The following is a 17,506-nucleotide window of genomic DNA, read 5'->3' as shown; positions in this document are numbered from 1 at the left end:
CCAATGTCCCAAGATTTCCACACTTGAATGATACCTACACTCTAGCCTAAGCTAATCAAAGATCCAAATAAGGACATTTATTGTTTTCCGCTTCAAGGCTTGTAATGTGATAAATTAAGAACAAGTAGGTTAATCGTAGGCTCAAATTGGCTAACAATGGAAGATAAAAGGTAGGTTATTTGAGTACGTGAGCTAATGAAATGATGGCCTCAATCATATAAATGCATGAATACACAAAATAATGGACATAAAGAATCAAACAAGTCAAAGATTACAATCATAGGAAGAGAATAATGCACACAAAAAGGAAAAATAAGTGGTTATAAGATGTAACCACACCATTAGGCTCAAATCTCACAAGCTTGTATTCTTAGCTCAAAACATGATCCACAATATATATAAATCAAGCAAGTTCTATGAAAAGTTTTCACTCAAATCAATTGAGATGCCCTATAGATAGAAATTTTCAAAAATTTCATTATTTTGACTAAGCTTATTGTGTATACATATGCAAAATTAAGAAAATGCAAGTAAAAATCCTAAAAACCTAAAATAAAATGTAAAAGTGTTGGAATTAGAAATTTGTCACCCAAAATCGCCGATCGGTCGGATGACCTCCCCACACTTAAAAGTTTGCATAGTCCTCGATGCATTCAAAGATGAGCAAGGGGGTACGGCGACTCTCCGGGTTGCTACCTTCAGCTGGTAGGTCAACCGTGCTGCGTGTTCTTAGTCTTGCATCCATATTGCTTGCGGTGCATCAATCATAAAAAACAAAAATATAACACCATAAGATGAGAAGACACAAAAGCAAGGAAGCACACATTGTTGGAATGAGGTAATAATCACTAGAATTGAGTGAGTGAATTGGTGTGACATTAGGAAATATTAGGTATGTGAATTCTAAATTGCGCGGTTTAGAACACACATTAGCATAAAAGTTATGTCACAAAAGAAGCATGCACTTTACTCATTCTAGTATGCTTGAGATGCTTTAAGTAAACTTGTAAGGTAAAACAAGCATTAAAGAAGCATGAAAGCATTCAAGCTAAAGCATATTGATGCATATGATCATGAAATACAATGCATTAAGGTAAATGCACAACATCATCCATCAAGAGGTTGCCTAATCACAGAACATGGCTCAAATCACATGGTGGCCAAATTATGTAATTCATAAAGAGTTACAAGCTCGAAGGCAATTCTCATCACTTGGTATTTTTCAAAAGGTAAGCATGAAGAGCTTAAAACCAAGTAGCAAAATATAGCCTCAATTTAAGGAGCCAACAAAGATTATAAATATAGCGATGTTAAGAAAACATCCCTTTTTAATACTCAGCAGCAATTAATGGTAAACAAGAATAACAATACAACACTTACAATGAAAAAGAGAAAATGAAATGAAAATTGACTAAAACTAACTAATCAACTAACTAACTAACTAATTAGTTAACTAAAATAAATGGTTATCAATGGTGTTTGGAAGTGTTGGATGAAGGGTAGGGGAAGGAAGGAAGAAAGAAGAAGGAAAGAAATGGAAAGAGGAGAAGAAAAAAAGTGTTTGAAATAAGGGTGTCCGCGCGTACGCACGCATGGTGCACGCGCGCGGATGGTGGTGCAATGGGTTCGATGCATACGCGTACAACGTGTGTCCGCGTCAATGGATTCTTCCAAGAGTGGCGCGTACGCGGCAAGTGTGCGTACGCGTGAATGGGTTTATGCCTTAGGCCCAATTTCCGCACAGTGCAGGCCTAACTCTCGGATTTTTGGATGGAAGGTGGAACTTCTCAATCCATGCGTGCGCGTCATGTGTGCGACCGCGTGGGTAGACAAAAATGCTTGATGCACGCGTACGCGTACAGTGCGCGTACGCGTGAATGGTGCTCTGTTTGTTTTCAAAAAATTTCTATGTTTTTGCACCAATCCAAGCATTCCAAACCTCCAAACAGCTACCAAAACATCTTAAAACCTTATTTAGCATATTATACTACCAAATATACTCTACTAACTAATCAAAGCATGAAATTAAACTAATTCTACCAATATTTACAAAAGAGAAAATGAAAAGATTTTACCATGGTGGGGTGTCTCCCACCTAGCACTTTTGTTTATTGTCCTTAAGTTGGACTTATGGGGAGCTCCTCTCAAGGTGGCTTGTGCTTAAACTCATCTTGGAACATCCACCAATGCTTGGTTCTCTAATAAGCACCATTCTTCAAAATTAATAACTCCAAGCTTGGGTGGAGTTCCTCACAAACCATGGGCTCCCAAAATTGATTCTCATATATGCCGAGATCTCATATCTTGTTTCTACACCCATCTTTGAGTTGATTATCATTATTCCACTTGGGTGGCACAATCTTGGAATTCTCATTTAAGCAACCAAATAACATTCTAGACCCAAGCAATCTAGTTCTACACCAACTATTGCAATTAAGCTTTGAATGTGTAGCCATCATGAACCTAGAATGATATTTTTAACCACTAGCTATCTCTTTTTTGCTCTTAAAGCCACAAATATATCTAAGTTGACCATCCGTCTCAAGTAAGCCGTATTCAAGGGGAATAATAAAGCTTAAGTATAAGGAATTTACCCACTTGAATGAAAGAATGGATGGTGGTGGCTTGGGGAGAGGTATTTCCAATGTCCTTGCAAGCTCTACTCCATTGTTTGCTTCCTTGTCAATCGCGACCTCTTCATAAACTTTTTCATTCTCAATCCTTTGTTCATCAACTTCATCTAACTCTTCTCCATCACTCAAGTCATAAATGGGAGGTTGAGAGAAATCTACCTCCACATCACTTTCAAATTTATTGGGAGAAGGTTCTTCAAATTCAAAGGATTCTTCACCAAGAAAATTGGATGCATGCTCTTCATCACCAAGAAAACTCAATTCTTGCTTCACTCCCTCCAAGTCTTCGTTCAAAATTTGTTTTGGAGGTTGTGCACATTCCTCTTCAACATCAAATTCAATCTTCTTGGAAGAATTCTCTATGATTTTAGCTTCCCAAGGAGGTTCCGCATCTCCTAAGTCTTCAACCACTTCTTCCTTTTCTTTAATAATCATAAACTTCTCCAATTGCTCTAATACAAAATAACATTCCTCCTTCTCCACCGGAGTTTCCAATCTCTCCTTCATGCTATGCTCTTCAATTAATTCTCCACATGTGACCATGGGAGTTCTTTGAGTACTCAAGCATTGGGAGGCTAAGGTGCTTACTACCTTGGTCAAAGTAGCCATAAATTCTAGTGTCTCCCTTTGCATTTCTCCTTGCCCTTGGAGTATAAGGCTAAGGATCTCATCCATTGAGGATTGGGATGGATATGAGGGTTCAATATCTTGGAAAATGGGTTCATAATAGGAAGGTGGTTCTTCTTGGTAAGGGTATGGTGGTGTATATTGAGGTGGTTCTTGGGAGTAGTAATCTTGGAATAATGGTTCAACGTAGGGCTCATATAGCTCAAAAGGTGGTTAGTTTGGTGGATATGGATTGGGGTCATGTGAAGGTGTTTGGTGAAAAGAGGCTTGTGAGTGTGGTTGAGGTTCATGTTGAGGATATGACTCATAGGCATATGGTGGTGGTTCTTGAAAATCACAAGGAGATTCACCATAGCCATTGGATTGATATGCATCATAGAATGGCTCTTCTTCATAGTGCATTGGTGGAGGTTGTTGCCAAGAGGATTGATCATATGCATATGGCTCCTCTCACCTTTGGTTGTCCCATCCTTGATACACATCTTCATTGTAGCTCCCATCACCTACAACATAGTTGTAATCACACTCATAGCCAAAATGAGAATTCATGGTGAAAAGAGAAAATAAAAAAAAAGCTACTAAGAAATAATGAAACAAAATCCTAAACTAGCAAGCAATCCAAAAATCAAGCTATTCACAATATTCACATATATACAATAACCAATAACATAACACCATTGCAATTCCCCGGCAACGGCGCCATTTTGATGATTGGATTTTTGACGATATAGAAATTCACAAATAAATTCTCGTTGCAAGTATAGTTTCTAAACCAATCAATAATCCTTTCATACAAAAAGTTGTTTGTCACTAGTATAAACCCCTAAAATTTATAAACCGAAGTATTCAAACCTCAGGTCGTTCTCCCTAGGAATTGTAATGAAGTTTCTTGTTATTGGTTGTGAGTTATTTTGGGGTTTTCGAGATTTTAGACAAGAAATATAAATGGCAAAGAAAATAAACTAAAAAATAACAAAGCTCTTGGCAAGATATGAGAACTAGAAGTCCTATCCTAGTTATCCTCCTCAATTGTGACAACAAATTGTCCATTCTACCACTTAGTTAACCCTTACTAAATAAAGGAAAGTCAAGTTGATCCATGGAGAAAAGTCAAGTGGATGAATCAATTTGATTCCTCAAGTCCTAAAGGAAAGGCTAGCTTTAGAGGCATTCAAATCAATTATCAACTTCTAATTATCAATCAACAAAGGAATTAGATAACTCAAGAGTCACTAATTACTCAACCAAAGCCAAGAGAAACAAAACCTACACTAAAATCCAACCAAGCATTTCATCAAACACTTGGAAGGCATAAAAGAAAAGCAAAGCAAATTGACAACAAGAATAGAATCTAACAATAATTATTGAAAGGAATTAACAACAACAATCAAAAGAAACACATTTATTATGAATTACCTTGAATTGAATGGAAAGAAAATAGAAGAGACAAGAGTAGATCTACAACAAAATATAAAAGCAATATAAAAGAGATTACAACAAAAGAATAGAAGAAGAATGAATGTAACAACAAGGAATTGAAAGGTAGAAGTAGATGAGAGCAAAGATTAAAACCTAGATCTAAGAACTAAACCTAATCCTAATCCTAATTCTAGAGAGAAGTGAGAGCTTCTCTCCCTAAAACTAACTTTAACTACTAAACTAAGCTAAACTAAACTAATGGTAACTAGATGTTAAAGTATGTTGATTTCCCTTCAATCCTTGGCTTAAATAGCATCATAAATGAGTTGGATTGGGCCCACAAGGCTTTAGAATTCGCTAGCCATGTATTGCTTTAAGTGGATCATATGGCAGCAACGATGCGTGCGCGTACAGTGCGCGTGCGCGTCACCATACGTGTAGCAACTATGGCAAATCTTATATCATTTCGAAGCCCCAAATGTTAGCTTTCCAATGCAACTAGAACCGTATCATTTGGATTTATGTAGCTCAAGTTATGGCTGATTAAGTGCAAAGGGGACGGCTTGACAACTTTTGCGATTCCTTCATTTCTTCATGAGTTCTCCATTTTTACATGCTTTTCCTTCATTCCCTTTATCCAATCTTTGCCTCCTAATCTGAAATCACTTAACAAACATATCAAGGTATCTAATGGAATCAAAGGTAAATCAAGATTAAACAATTAAGGACCTAAAAAGCATGTTTTCACTCTTAAGCACAATTAAAGGAGAATTTACAAAACCATGTTATTTCATTGGATAAATGGGAGAAAGGTTGACAAAACCCTCTAAATTCAACACAAGATAAACCCTAAATATGGGGTTTATCAACCTCCCCACACTTAAACCAAGCATGTCCTCATGCTTAAACCAAGAGAAAGCAAAGAATATCAACAGTTATTCAATGAGGTCTAACTAAATGCAACCTAAACTATATGCATCTATCTATATGAATGCAATTGCTTGGTCAAAATAAATCAATTCCCAAGAAGCATATAGGCACAAGGGCTAAGGACTAGCAAGTTTAATCCACAACTGAATTCAGTTATTAAATATTTTTACAAACTTGCAAGAAAAGTGATGATTATAGGTGAAAACATGTAATTGAGCATCAAACCCTTATCGTATGTGTTTGCACTCTATTCAACTCCTAAAGGAAAGACTAGCTTTAGAGGCATTCAAATCAATTAGCAACTTCTAATTATCAATCAACAAAGGAATTAGATAACTCAAGAGTCACTAATTACTCAACCAAAGCCAAGAGGAACAAAACCTACACTAAAATCCAACCAAGCATTTCATCAAACACTTGGAATGCATAAAAGAAAAGCAAAGCAAATTGACAACAAGAATAGAATCTAACAATAATTATTGAAAGGAATTAACAACAACAATCAAAAGAAACACATTTATTATGAATTACCTTGAATTGAATGGAAAGAAAATAGAAGAGACAAGAGTAGATCTACAACAAAATATAGAAGCAACATAAAAGAGATTATAACAAAAGAATAGAAGAAGAATGAATGTAACAACAAGGAATTGAAAGGTAGAAGTAGATGAGAGCAAAGATTAAAACCTAGATCTAAGAACTAAACCTAATCCTAATCCTAATCCTAGAGAGAAGTGAGAGCTTCTCTCTCTAAAACTAACTTTAACTACTAAACTAAGCTAAACTAAACTAATGGTAACTAGATGTTAAAGTATGTTGATTTCCCTTCAATCCTTGGCTTAAATAGCATCATAAATGAGTTGGATTGGACCCACAAGGCTTTAGAATTCGCTGGCCACGTATTGCTTTAAGTGGATCATATGGCAACAACGATGCATGCGCGTACAGTGCACGTGCACGTCACCATACGTGTAGCAACTATGGAAAATCTTATATCGTTTCGAAGCCCCGGATGTTAGCTTTCCAACGCAACTAAAACTGCATCATTTGGATTTCTGTAGCTCAAGTTGATTAAGTGCAAAGAGGTCAGCTTGACAGCTTTTGCGATTCCTTCATTTCTTCATGAATTCTCCATTTTTACATGCTTTTCCTTCATTCCCTTTATCCAATCTTTTGCCTCCTAAATCTGAAATCACTTAAAAAACATATCAAGACATCTAATGGAGTCAAAGGTAAATCAAGATTAAACAATTAAGGACCTAAAAAGCATGTTTTCACTCTTAAGCACAATTAAAGGAGAATTTACAAAATCATGCTATTTTATTGGATAAATGGGAGAAAGATTGACAAAACCCTCTAAATTCAACACAAAATAAACCCTAAATATGGGATTTATCACCCATACCCTCCATTCCAATACGGCGAGTCATGAGCATATCGCCAGTGTATTGAGAAACCCAATTGGAGAGCTCGGCTATAGGGAACTGGTCACTCCACAGAGAATGAGTGCTCGTCCCAGGTATGAAGCCATGAAGCCGCTTTGCCGATCAAATACGGACCTAGCACCACTCGCAACATCCTTATCAGAGTCAGAAATAACCTCCAGAGACTGATCCGTTTCATCCTTTTTCCTCTTATGTGATGACACGAGCTGAGCAGTGGATTGAGCCGCCTCACCACCACCATCCTTGGGAACCCCAGAAGCCCCAGCATCCTTTTCCTTTTTCTTCTTTAAAATAGATTGAAATAAGGAGGGATCAAGAAGAGGACTCGCCCACCTGCACAAAGGAAGAACAGTCAAATAAATGAAATAAGTAAACAACAACAGCACAGCAACCATTGTTACCTATGTAAGCTTTCAAACCCTCACTATCACCCGCATCATGCAGACGAAGGAGTTCGAGAATTGATAAACACATCCCATCAGCAAAACATTCTATCAGAAAGTCTAGCAAGCACTCCTCATCCTCACTTCGCTCAGTAGCCTCTAAAATTTGACATGGCTCCAAACACCAGTACTATGGGAACCTTTCTATAAGCTCGTCATACAGATAAAAGGGATACTCGGCCTCCAACGATCGGACCTTAACGAACAAAGATTTAAAATTTTTGAAGGAAGATTTATAAAGCAAAAAGAGAGAATGGCCGGGAAAACTACTTAGACATACCCACAACTCCTTCCTAACCCCTTTGGACTGAAACAGCGAAAAGAATAAATAAAGGGATCAAGGAAAGGACAAGAACTCCATTAAGCACTGAAAAGCGCGAAGGAAGGCCCAATAATTTGGGTGTAGTTGAGAGGGCGCACAGTTTAGTTGGGTCAATAAGTCACACTCGAAGGCAGAGAAAGGTAACTTGACACCTAATTCCGTGAAATAGGGAGTATACATGTAAAAATATTCCTAATCCCCCCTTCTTTCAAAAACCCTATCATCAGTCGAACAGGGAAGCAACTGAACACCCACACCAGAACCCTCTCTCACAACTTTCAGACCTTCTAGTTCATTCATGGATGCAGAATCAACATATGAAGAAGAACGAGTTTTCACATCATCATGAATCCAATGATATGGATTATCTTTCTTCTCCTCAACAGCCACCTTCTTCTCTTTCTCTTTCGCCATAACAAAAGCAAAAACAGTAAATGTGGGAAAAAAAACTAACCTCTAGAATTCATCGTCGAAGATAAAAGCCGAAAGAAGATGAGGCAACAGTGCGTCAGTTCCAAAAACAAAAACCAAATGATATCACCAAGCCCACTAACTTAGTGGGTAAACCAAGTGACAACTGTTAAATGCCTCGAAAAACCAAAGGCATGCATTAACCACGACACGCCAAACAAGACAGGAAACCTTGACTTCCCTTGACTCTCCTTGACTCCCAAGACAAAAAACGGGCCCAACGACCAAACAACCATCCCAAACAAAAATCAAAGACAAAATCTAGTTGATCAAAACTTGCCTGTCACCCAAGACATGGAGACAAACAAGCTTGGGGACTATGACGTGTACCCTTAAGAACTCGGAAACTATCCTATCATCCTAACCAACCAAATATTTCGGAGCTCATATCAAACCCTAAAACGGAACTCAAATACAAATTACACATGTGACTAATACCATCTTCAGTCCGTTACTAACAACGGCACTCATCATAGATATCGGAACAGACGCAAGGGAGAACTGCCCCTCCACTCATCTATAAAACACAAGCCAAACAATCACAGGTGACAGAACTCACTGTGATTCATTACTTTAATCTCTTATCATTCACATACTTATTTGAGCGTCAGAGTGTTTTTTACAGGTGATCCCATCGCCATATTCTATTGTGCCGAGGTTATTCCTGGAGACTGCCTCCCAGACGACATATAGCTCTGCCAATAGATAAGCAGCCTCGTTGGGAGATACATACCTCGGCTGAACTTGAACGGAACAAAACCTAATTAATTTAATTAATTAACTAGTGATATAAGCTGTGCTTGGCTAGTCCGCGCATTAATTAATTAGTGACTATTATCTCCACTCAAGTGTATTAAATTCAATGGGATGACCTAATCTTTCTTGAATCTAAAATATTATTTTTCCTTAACATTTAATCTTCCTAATTCTTTTAAAAGAACTGAAGAGACTTTGTTTGTTGGCATTATTAAATATTTGAACTTGAAATAAATTCTATCTCTGTAGTTTGTGTGAAAATTGAAATGTGAAATCATCCTCATTCCTCGCTGTTTACATTTTTAAAAGCAGGGGATAAAATAAAAAGAAGTACGGCACCTTGTCCAAGTTGGAAAGTGCTATTAGAGCTGAAGGACCAAGTTCTAAAATGTGAAAAACATGACATTAGGCCTTAGGTCAGCTTCCATATATTTAAGTGGGCGTTTAATTTGTTTTCATTTTTTTTTTTTGAGAATTGTCTTTAGAAATATGTTCTCCTTATATTTATTTGAAATTTTAAAATTTAATTCTGTGAAATAATTTATTTCTAGGAATAATTATTATTTAAAATATAAAATTTTATTTTTATTTGAAAAGGTAGGTATTTGATATTTCGATACCAAGAGAATATAAAATTAAGATATGAAAATACCATTATATAGATCAAAATCCTCTAAAATGAGAAAATTGATAAAATGGTAAAATAAAAAGTTAATATTACTCTTAAATTAAAATAGTGTGATACACTTCATAAAAATTACAAAATCAATGGCGATTAATCTTTCACTTTACTAATTTTATCACTTTAAAAGATTCAAATTCCCATTATATCGCTCAATTACGATGTTTCTTATCAAAAAACTCTTATTTTATTGATATTGATATTATTTTTGAAATTTAACACATCATATGAATTTAATCGAATTTTGATGTATTTTTTAAAACTAATCTAATAATTTAATCTAAATAACATAATGTGATACAATATTATTATTATATTATCAAAGGAGGTAAGTCTCAATGTAGTCCCTGAAGTTGCACTCGAGCCTCATAATAATCCCTAAACTTAAAAATTTCTCAGAGTCATCTCCAAACTTGCACTTCGGGACTCAAAGTTGTCCTTCCGGCAATTTCTGGACACCTGGCGCAATCGAAAAGCTTAGCTGGCAGCGGTCGTGACATGTAGGCGTTACAGAAACGACGCCATTTTGGTTGCGGCGCCAAAATGACACGAAACGACGTCATTTCACGCTGAATACGTCCATCCTCAACGTTTCAATAACGTATTGTCTCCCTCCTCTCAAAACACGAAACAAACACAACACAGAGTGAGGTTTCTTCTTCTCCCCCCCCTCAATCTCCAATGGCGCATGTGCGATTGCATTAACCGCACCGATTTCAGTGGAAGACTTAGGCTTTGGAGCATCGCTGTTTTCATTTCTTTCATACACAAAGTTGGGAAGCCTGGTTTCTCTGAAAGAGGTAAGCCAAAAATGAAAAAAATGTGGTTCCTCTATTTTTTGATATTGTTGTCAATCTAATATTCACAAAAGTTCAGGCCATTTTTTTCGATTATAATCGGTGGGTATGAATGCTTCTGTTTTGTGCTCTGTGCTAGGGTTTGATCAGTACTGGCTTTTGTAGTGGTTTGGCCAAGAAAATTATAGACTAGGAGTATTTCTTGTGTTTTGATGATATGAAAATGTGTTCTTTATGTGTTAGGGTTTACTGCTTTTAGTAGAGGAGTTTCCAAATTGTTAATGTGTTTCAGGACAATGACTCTGATCAATGAATTTGTTAAACAGAGTTTGCATGATCACAGTAGAACTAAATATCCTTTGGGAGTTGAAATTTTTTGTAGCTCACCAATGGCTTGTACCTCATTCGGGATATCCATGTTAATCTTGTTAAACGAACTTAATGTGTGATGATAATGGATTCTAAATTTGACTGATTTAACTAACTGCTTTTCTTTATATTGGGTTGGTTTAGTTAAACTGAATGTAATATGTAATGCTATTTAGTTAAACTGAATGTGTGATCATAATGGATTCTTGCATACATATGGTAGAAGAATATAAAGTAAGTTTTGCAATTGCTAATGAAGTTAACTTGGCTATTGGAATAGTCAAGTTGTTTGATGAATTTGGTTTGGACTAGTGGGTTAGTTGTGGGAAAGGGTATGTAAATTTGAATGGTTTGATCCATCAAGATTGAAGTTAGTATCTAAAGAACTACTATCCTTAGTTACACCAAAATAATGTTCTTGATTTCACACTTTCTTATGTTCAAAATAAAGGTGAAATATCATATAATTTAATAGTTAACAACTAACAAAGTTAGGCACTCTATTCAATATCCTGGTCCATAATAACCTTTTCTAATAAAAATTTTGAAAAAGAAAATCACAAAATAATAGAAGACTTAACTTATATTGTCAATTTGAATATAGTGATAATATAGCAGAGTGAAATATTAGAGGGAGAAGGAGAAGTAAAAAAGTAAGAGAGTGGTGCTTTTATTGCCAACTATCAAGCAATGAAAAGGAGAGAGTGAGAGTGATGATGAAAATGATTTTTCTTGTTTCATCTCCACCTTTAGTGTTGTATATTATTTTATTATTTTTTAACCTCTCTAGTTAGTGATTACTTTAGCTCCAAATTTGGTAGATTTTCTTTATTTCTGTGTGCCTTTTTTTGTTGGTAGTAAGTTGAAGTTTGGTGCCTGTCCTTGTGATTTATTTGCCAGTTTGATTTAAGGCCCATATTTCTTTCATGTGGGGTGGATGGTACACCACACACACCATAAAGTTATGATCTTGCTTTCATTATTTTACTTGATTTGTGTGATCCACATTCTGGTGGATTCCAATGGATTTTTCAGCTAGAATTTGTTTATGATTATATTCTTGCAAGTAGGAGTAGCTGATAATGTTTGATTGTTACATTAATTAATACCATATTCTGTGATCTAGTTCATTTATTCCATGCTTAACAATAATATGCTTTCTGTCTACAATTTTGGTGGTTTATTTCTTCTGAATGTGTAATCATAATGGATTCTTGCATACATATGGTAGAATAATATAAAGTAAGTTTTGCCATTGCTAATTAAGTTAACTTAGCTATTGAAATAGTCAAGTTGTTTGATGAATTTGGTTTGGACTAGTAGATTAGTTGTAGGAAAGGGTATGTAAATTTGAATGGTTTGATCCATCAAGATTGAAGTTAGTGTCTAGAGAACTGCTATCCTTAGTTACACCAAAATAATGTTCTTAATTTCACACTTTCTCAGCACAGCTGGATCTAATTTCTTGATAACAAAGCCAGGAAAGGCTTTTAATTTCCAAAGAACCGTTATTGATAATATTGTTTATACTAATGATTGTTTGAAGCAATTTGCTGAATGGGTTTCATCACTTGATTGTAGAGACCTGAGAACATTGCGAATCATATTGGTGGTTGTCCATTGAATAACAGTAGGGTATATAGATAGAGGTTAGAAGTATTTGTCGGAAGGCTTGTGTACGTTTGAGGATTTCATTATTCTTTTTACTTTCTAATACACATCTTGTAATATGTCTTTTATTGTAAAAGCATGAGCAGATCCATTTGTAATATGTCTTGTAAAGGCATTCTCATTTACGTTGTTTTTTCATGTGCACTAATTACTTTACTTGGCGATGGTAAATCATGGAGAAATGAGAAGAATTTTCTCATTCATTATCGAAATGAGAAAAATAATGTTTATTCATTTCTTATTAGTGGACAATAATTGATTATTCTATACTTTCACATTTCCAATCTATTACTAGCAGTGATGTCTGATTTCAAACAATGGGTGTGATGAATGAAATTTTTTTTAAATTGGCAGATGAGTGATTCGTTAATTACCATTATATTTCACCATGGAGGGTCTTTTATCATAGAGGCTAATGGGAGTATGTCTTACAACGGTAGAGAGATTTATGAGTTGCCGGACATTGATACAGACACATTGGATGTATTCTTCGTCCGAGACTATCACAAGAAAATTGGGTATGACAAGGTTAGCCAAACTTGGTGGCTAGTGCCTAATCGGCCTCTGCAAACTGATTTAAGAGCAATAGCAGATGATAAGGAGCTGATGGAGATATGTTACCTGGCTCAGCAGAACAAGGGGGTTATTCATGTGTACTACGAATATGGAGTATCCGAACCTGTGTATATTGAGGAAGCAGAACCAGTGATTTCTGACAAGGAGCTGATGCTGATACCAACCATTTTTCCCACCCCAAAATCCACCACCAATGCCACAATTGAACCAATTTCCAGCACAACACATGCACTCCAACTTCTAAACCAAAGAATGCTACTGAATCCACAAAACCAAAGGAGCTACCTACTTTATTTTTTGCTGGTAACCGAAACATACCAGAAAAAATTTCTCCCAACTTACTGCAAGTCTTGGACCTAAACCCAATCCACCACCAAAAACAATGGCCCAACCCAGCAGCATGTGGAAGGAGGCCACTGACAAAAACTGCTGCTATTGGAAATATTGCAAGAACAACTGGTAAAAGAAAACAGCCCAAGACAGCTTTTGTTGCTTTGTCTAGTTTAGAGGAATCCTCAGACAGCCATGACAGTGATGATAGTGTAGAGGATGAAGCATATAAGCCTGGTGGTGATACAGTGTCCAGTGAAGAAGACTTGCCTCTGGATAAGTTAGCAGCAAAGACTAATGTGAAATTAAGAAGTAGGCCAGAGAAGAAACTTACAAAAGGAAAGAAGTCTGTTATGGTTGAAGATGATGGTCCTGCTTGTGCAGACTCAGATTCTGAGGATGATGAAATCATTTTTGGACCGATTCCTAAGTTTGGATCATCAGTTGCTCCTTATCATGATGTGCAGGATAATGCTTATAATGATTCTGATGGTGGAGACTCATGGCACTCAGAAGAAATGAATACTCCTCCGAACTTTGAGAATGAGTTGGAGGAAGTTGATTCAGATGACGTATTCCCTACATTTAGAGAAGGAGGGAGGTTTGGAGAGCTTAGGCTAGAGGTTGGAATGACTTTCACTACAAAATGGAGTTCAAAGAGGCTGTGCGTGAATATTGCATACAAGAGGGTAGAAGGATTTGGTTTAAGAAGAACGATAACGTGAGGATGAGAGCTAGGTGTAAGGATGAGAGCTGTGGCTGACTTGTGTATACTTCTAATAATACTGAGAATAATTGCTGGCAGATCAAAACATTCATGAATGACCATACCTGTGCAAGAAAGACCAAAAACAGACTAGCTAATAGGAAGTGGCTAGCCTACAAATTGGTGAAAAAACTAAGAAAATATCTGAATCTGAGACACTCCGAGGCTGCACAATATTTTAAGACTAAGTGTGATCTGGAACAGAATAAGCATTCACTGACCAGGGCCTTAGGGAATGCTAGATCTGTTGTGTACGGTGATGCAACTGCCCAGTATGGTATGGTGAGGGATTATGGGCTGACACTGCTGAAGAGCAATCCAGGATCCACTGTCACAGTTGGGGTTATACCTCAGCCTAACCCTGATGATGATCTAATTTTTGAAAAGATGTATGTTTGTTTGAAGAGATGTAAAAAAGGATTTCTGACTAGTTGCAGACCCCTCATAGGCTTGGATGGAGCTTTTCTGAAGACCCGACATGGTGGTAAGATATTGTCTGCTACTGGCCAAGATGCAAACAACCATATATATGTTATTGCCTATGCAATTGTCTCTGTTGAGAACACTAAAAACTGGAGATGGTTCTTGGAATTACTTCATAAAGACCTGGGGGATTATAAGAAGAACAAGCTGTGTTTTATTTCAGATATGCAGAAGGTATGCAATATTTATTGGTTGTGACTTAAAATGATGTTTATACACTGGGTTGCTGATTATATATGCTGAATTAATCTATTGTGACTTAAAATGATGTTTATACACTGGTTGTGACTTAATAGTTCTTACTTATAACAAGTCACTGGTTGTTACTTAGTAGTTACCTATTGGGTGTGTTTCAACATGATGTTTATACACTGGGCTACTGTCTATATATGCTGAATTAATCTATTGTGACTTATTTATACAGTGGTTGTGACTTAATAGTTCTGAGTTATTTAGTGTCAATCTATCTATTGTTACTTATTAGTTACCTATATGATGTTTATACACTGGGCTGCTGTTTATATTTGCAGAATTAATCCTGGACTGATTATATGCTGCATAATGTTCTGTCAATCTATTGTTACTTATTTATCCTATTCTGCATAATGTTCTATAATAGTGCTGTGTAGGGACTAGTTTGATGTCACTTACATAAGTGTAGGGACTAGGTTGATGCCACTTATATAACTCTAGGGACTATTTTAATGTCACTTATATAAGTGTAGGGACAATTTTAATGCTCGAAAATAACTATCTGACCCCTTCTTTGGTATTTGAAACAGGGCCTTATAAATGCAGTTAAGGAGGTTTTTCCAAATGTCCATCACAGATTCTGTGTTTGGCATCTGTGGAAGAATTTCAATAAGCAATGGAAGGATCTCCAGCTTAGAAGGCTACTTTGGGATTGTGCAAGGTGTACTAGCCAAGATGGCTTCCTTGATATAATAAAAAAGACTGAAAGGGTCAATAAGGAAGCCTGGAAGTATTTGAACAAATGGCCTAGAGACTCTTGGAGCCGGGCATTCTTCAGTAATGCACCTAAAATAGATAACATCTGCAACAATGCCTGTGAAGTCTTCAACTCCAGGATCAAAGATGCTAGAGCTAAGCCTATTATCACACTCTTGGAAGAAGTCAGAATGTATGCAATGAGGTCGATATCTAGGAACAAGGTGAAGCTGAATTCGAACACTGGAGTTCTACCTCCTATACAGTGCAGCAGGTTAGAAAAGATACGAAAGGAATAAAAAAATTGGGTCCCGATATGGTCTGGTGACACAGATTATGAGAAGTTTGAAGTACATGGCTGGCCGACCAACATGGTTGTGGACTTGGGAAAGAGGCTCTGCACATGTGGTTTCTGACAATTGAGTGGTAATGTTTTTTAAATTCATTGTTTTAGTCTTATTATCATTATCAACCTTTGTTGTAGGCTTACTGTTGTTGTCTTCGTTGTTGTGTGAATGCTATTTAGGGATGCCATGTATGCATGCGTGTGCTACACTAGCAAGGGCTGGTAAGAGAGCGGAGGACTTTTGTCATCAGTGGTTAACCATGGAAGCATATAATAACACATATGCCTTTCATATCAATCCAATTCCAGGTCAAGCACTATGAAAAAAGTCACCATATAACAGACCACAAGCACCAAAATTTAGAAACAAGCCCGGACCACTTAAGAAAAAAAGAAGAAAAGATGCAGATGAGAAGCCAAGTGGGAGTAAGAAGTTGAAGACCAAGATGAAAAGAATATATAAAAAAGGTCGATGTCGTTGTTATGGCGAAGCAGAACACACCAAAAGGAACTGTCCAAAGAGAGCTGCTGTTGAAGAGGCTGCTGTAGCTGCAGAAGTTACCACTGCACAACCCACTGCTGCTAATGGTGGTGAAGGTCAGGCCAACTCTGCTGCCCCTTTCCCAGAAGCCCCAACCGAAATCAATCTTGACCAAAGTGAACCACCCTTGGAAGCAACTGATGACTCTCAATAGGTTCACAAACTTATATGATTTTAAATTTATCATATTCACATTCTTACCTGGTTTACTAACTATCTTATATGTTTTCGCTGATAGGTTATACCTTCACCTGTTAGGCCGCCAAAGCTCCCTCTAAAAAGAAAGTTAGCCAAGTATTGTGAAAAACCGGCTTTAGGAAGTAGCAATCCACCAGTAACCACCCCATCTGCTGCTACCCCACTAAGAAGTAGTCATACAATAAGGAATCCCCCACCTAACCCTATGCAAGGTGCAATACAGGAAACTGCTACAAAGCTTGCAAATTTCATGAAGTTTGTGCCCAACCCTGGATTTAAGGCACCCAGACACAAAAAATAAAGATTAAGATGATTATGTTTAGGAAAAGCAGGCTGTTTTTTTGTATCTATTTTGCTGATGTTGTTTACAATGCCTAAAACATTGTCCCAGTATTGGGGATTTTAGTATTTGAATTTTATCAGGTCAATATGTCAACAACTTTGATATACTTGGTGTTTTGACTCTATAATGCCTTTTTTGAATCAAACATTACCAATATGAATTATGACTTTATTGAATTGAGTTTTGTTAGCCTTTTCTTTATATTTTATCCTTTGTTACAGACTTAAGAGTAATTCAAATCCTGTCCATTTCTATTTCATTGAAAAGAAGTCCAGGAACAGAAGTATGCATATATTCAAACACTTTAATTTCCATTTCTTTCAAACAAAAGGATAGGAACAAGTACATGAACAACATATGCATATAACATGCATGTCATTTGTTTTTTGCTAGATACAGTTGACCCTGCT

Source organism: Arachis duranensis, chromosome 9 (assembly GCF_000817695.3).
Source record: "Arachis duranensis cultivar V14167 chromosome 9, aradu.V14167.gnm2.J7QH, whole genome shotgun sequence".
NCBI lineage: Eukaryota > Viridiplantae > Streptophyta > Magnoliopsida > Fabales > Fabaceae > Arachis > Arachis duranensis.
This window is presented reverse-complemented; position numbering follows the sequence as displayed.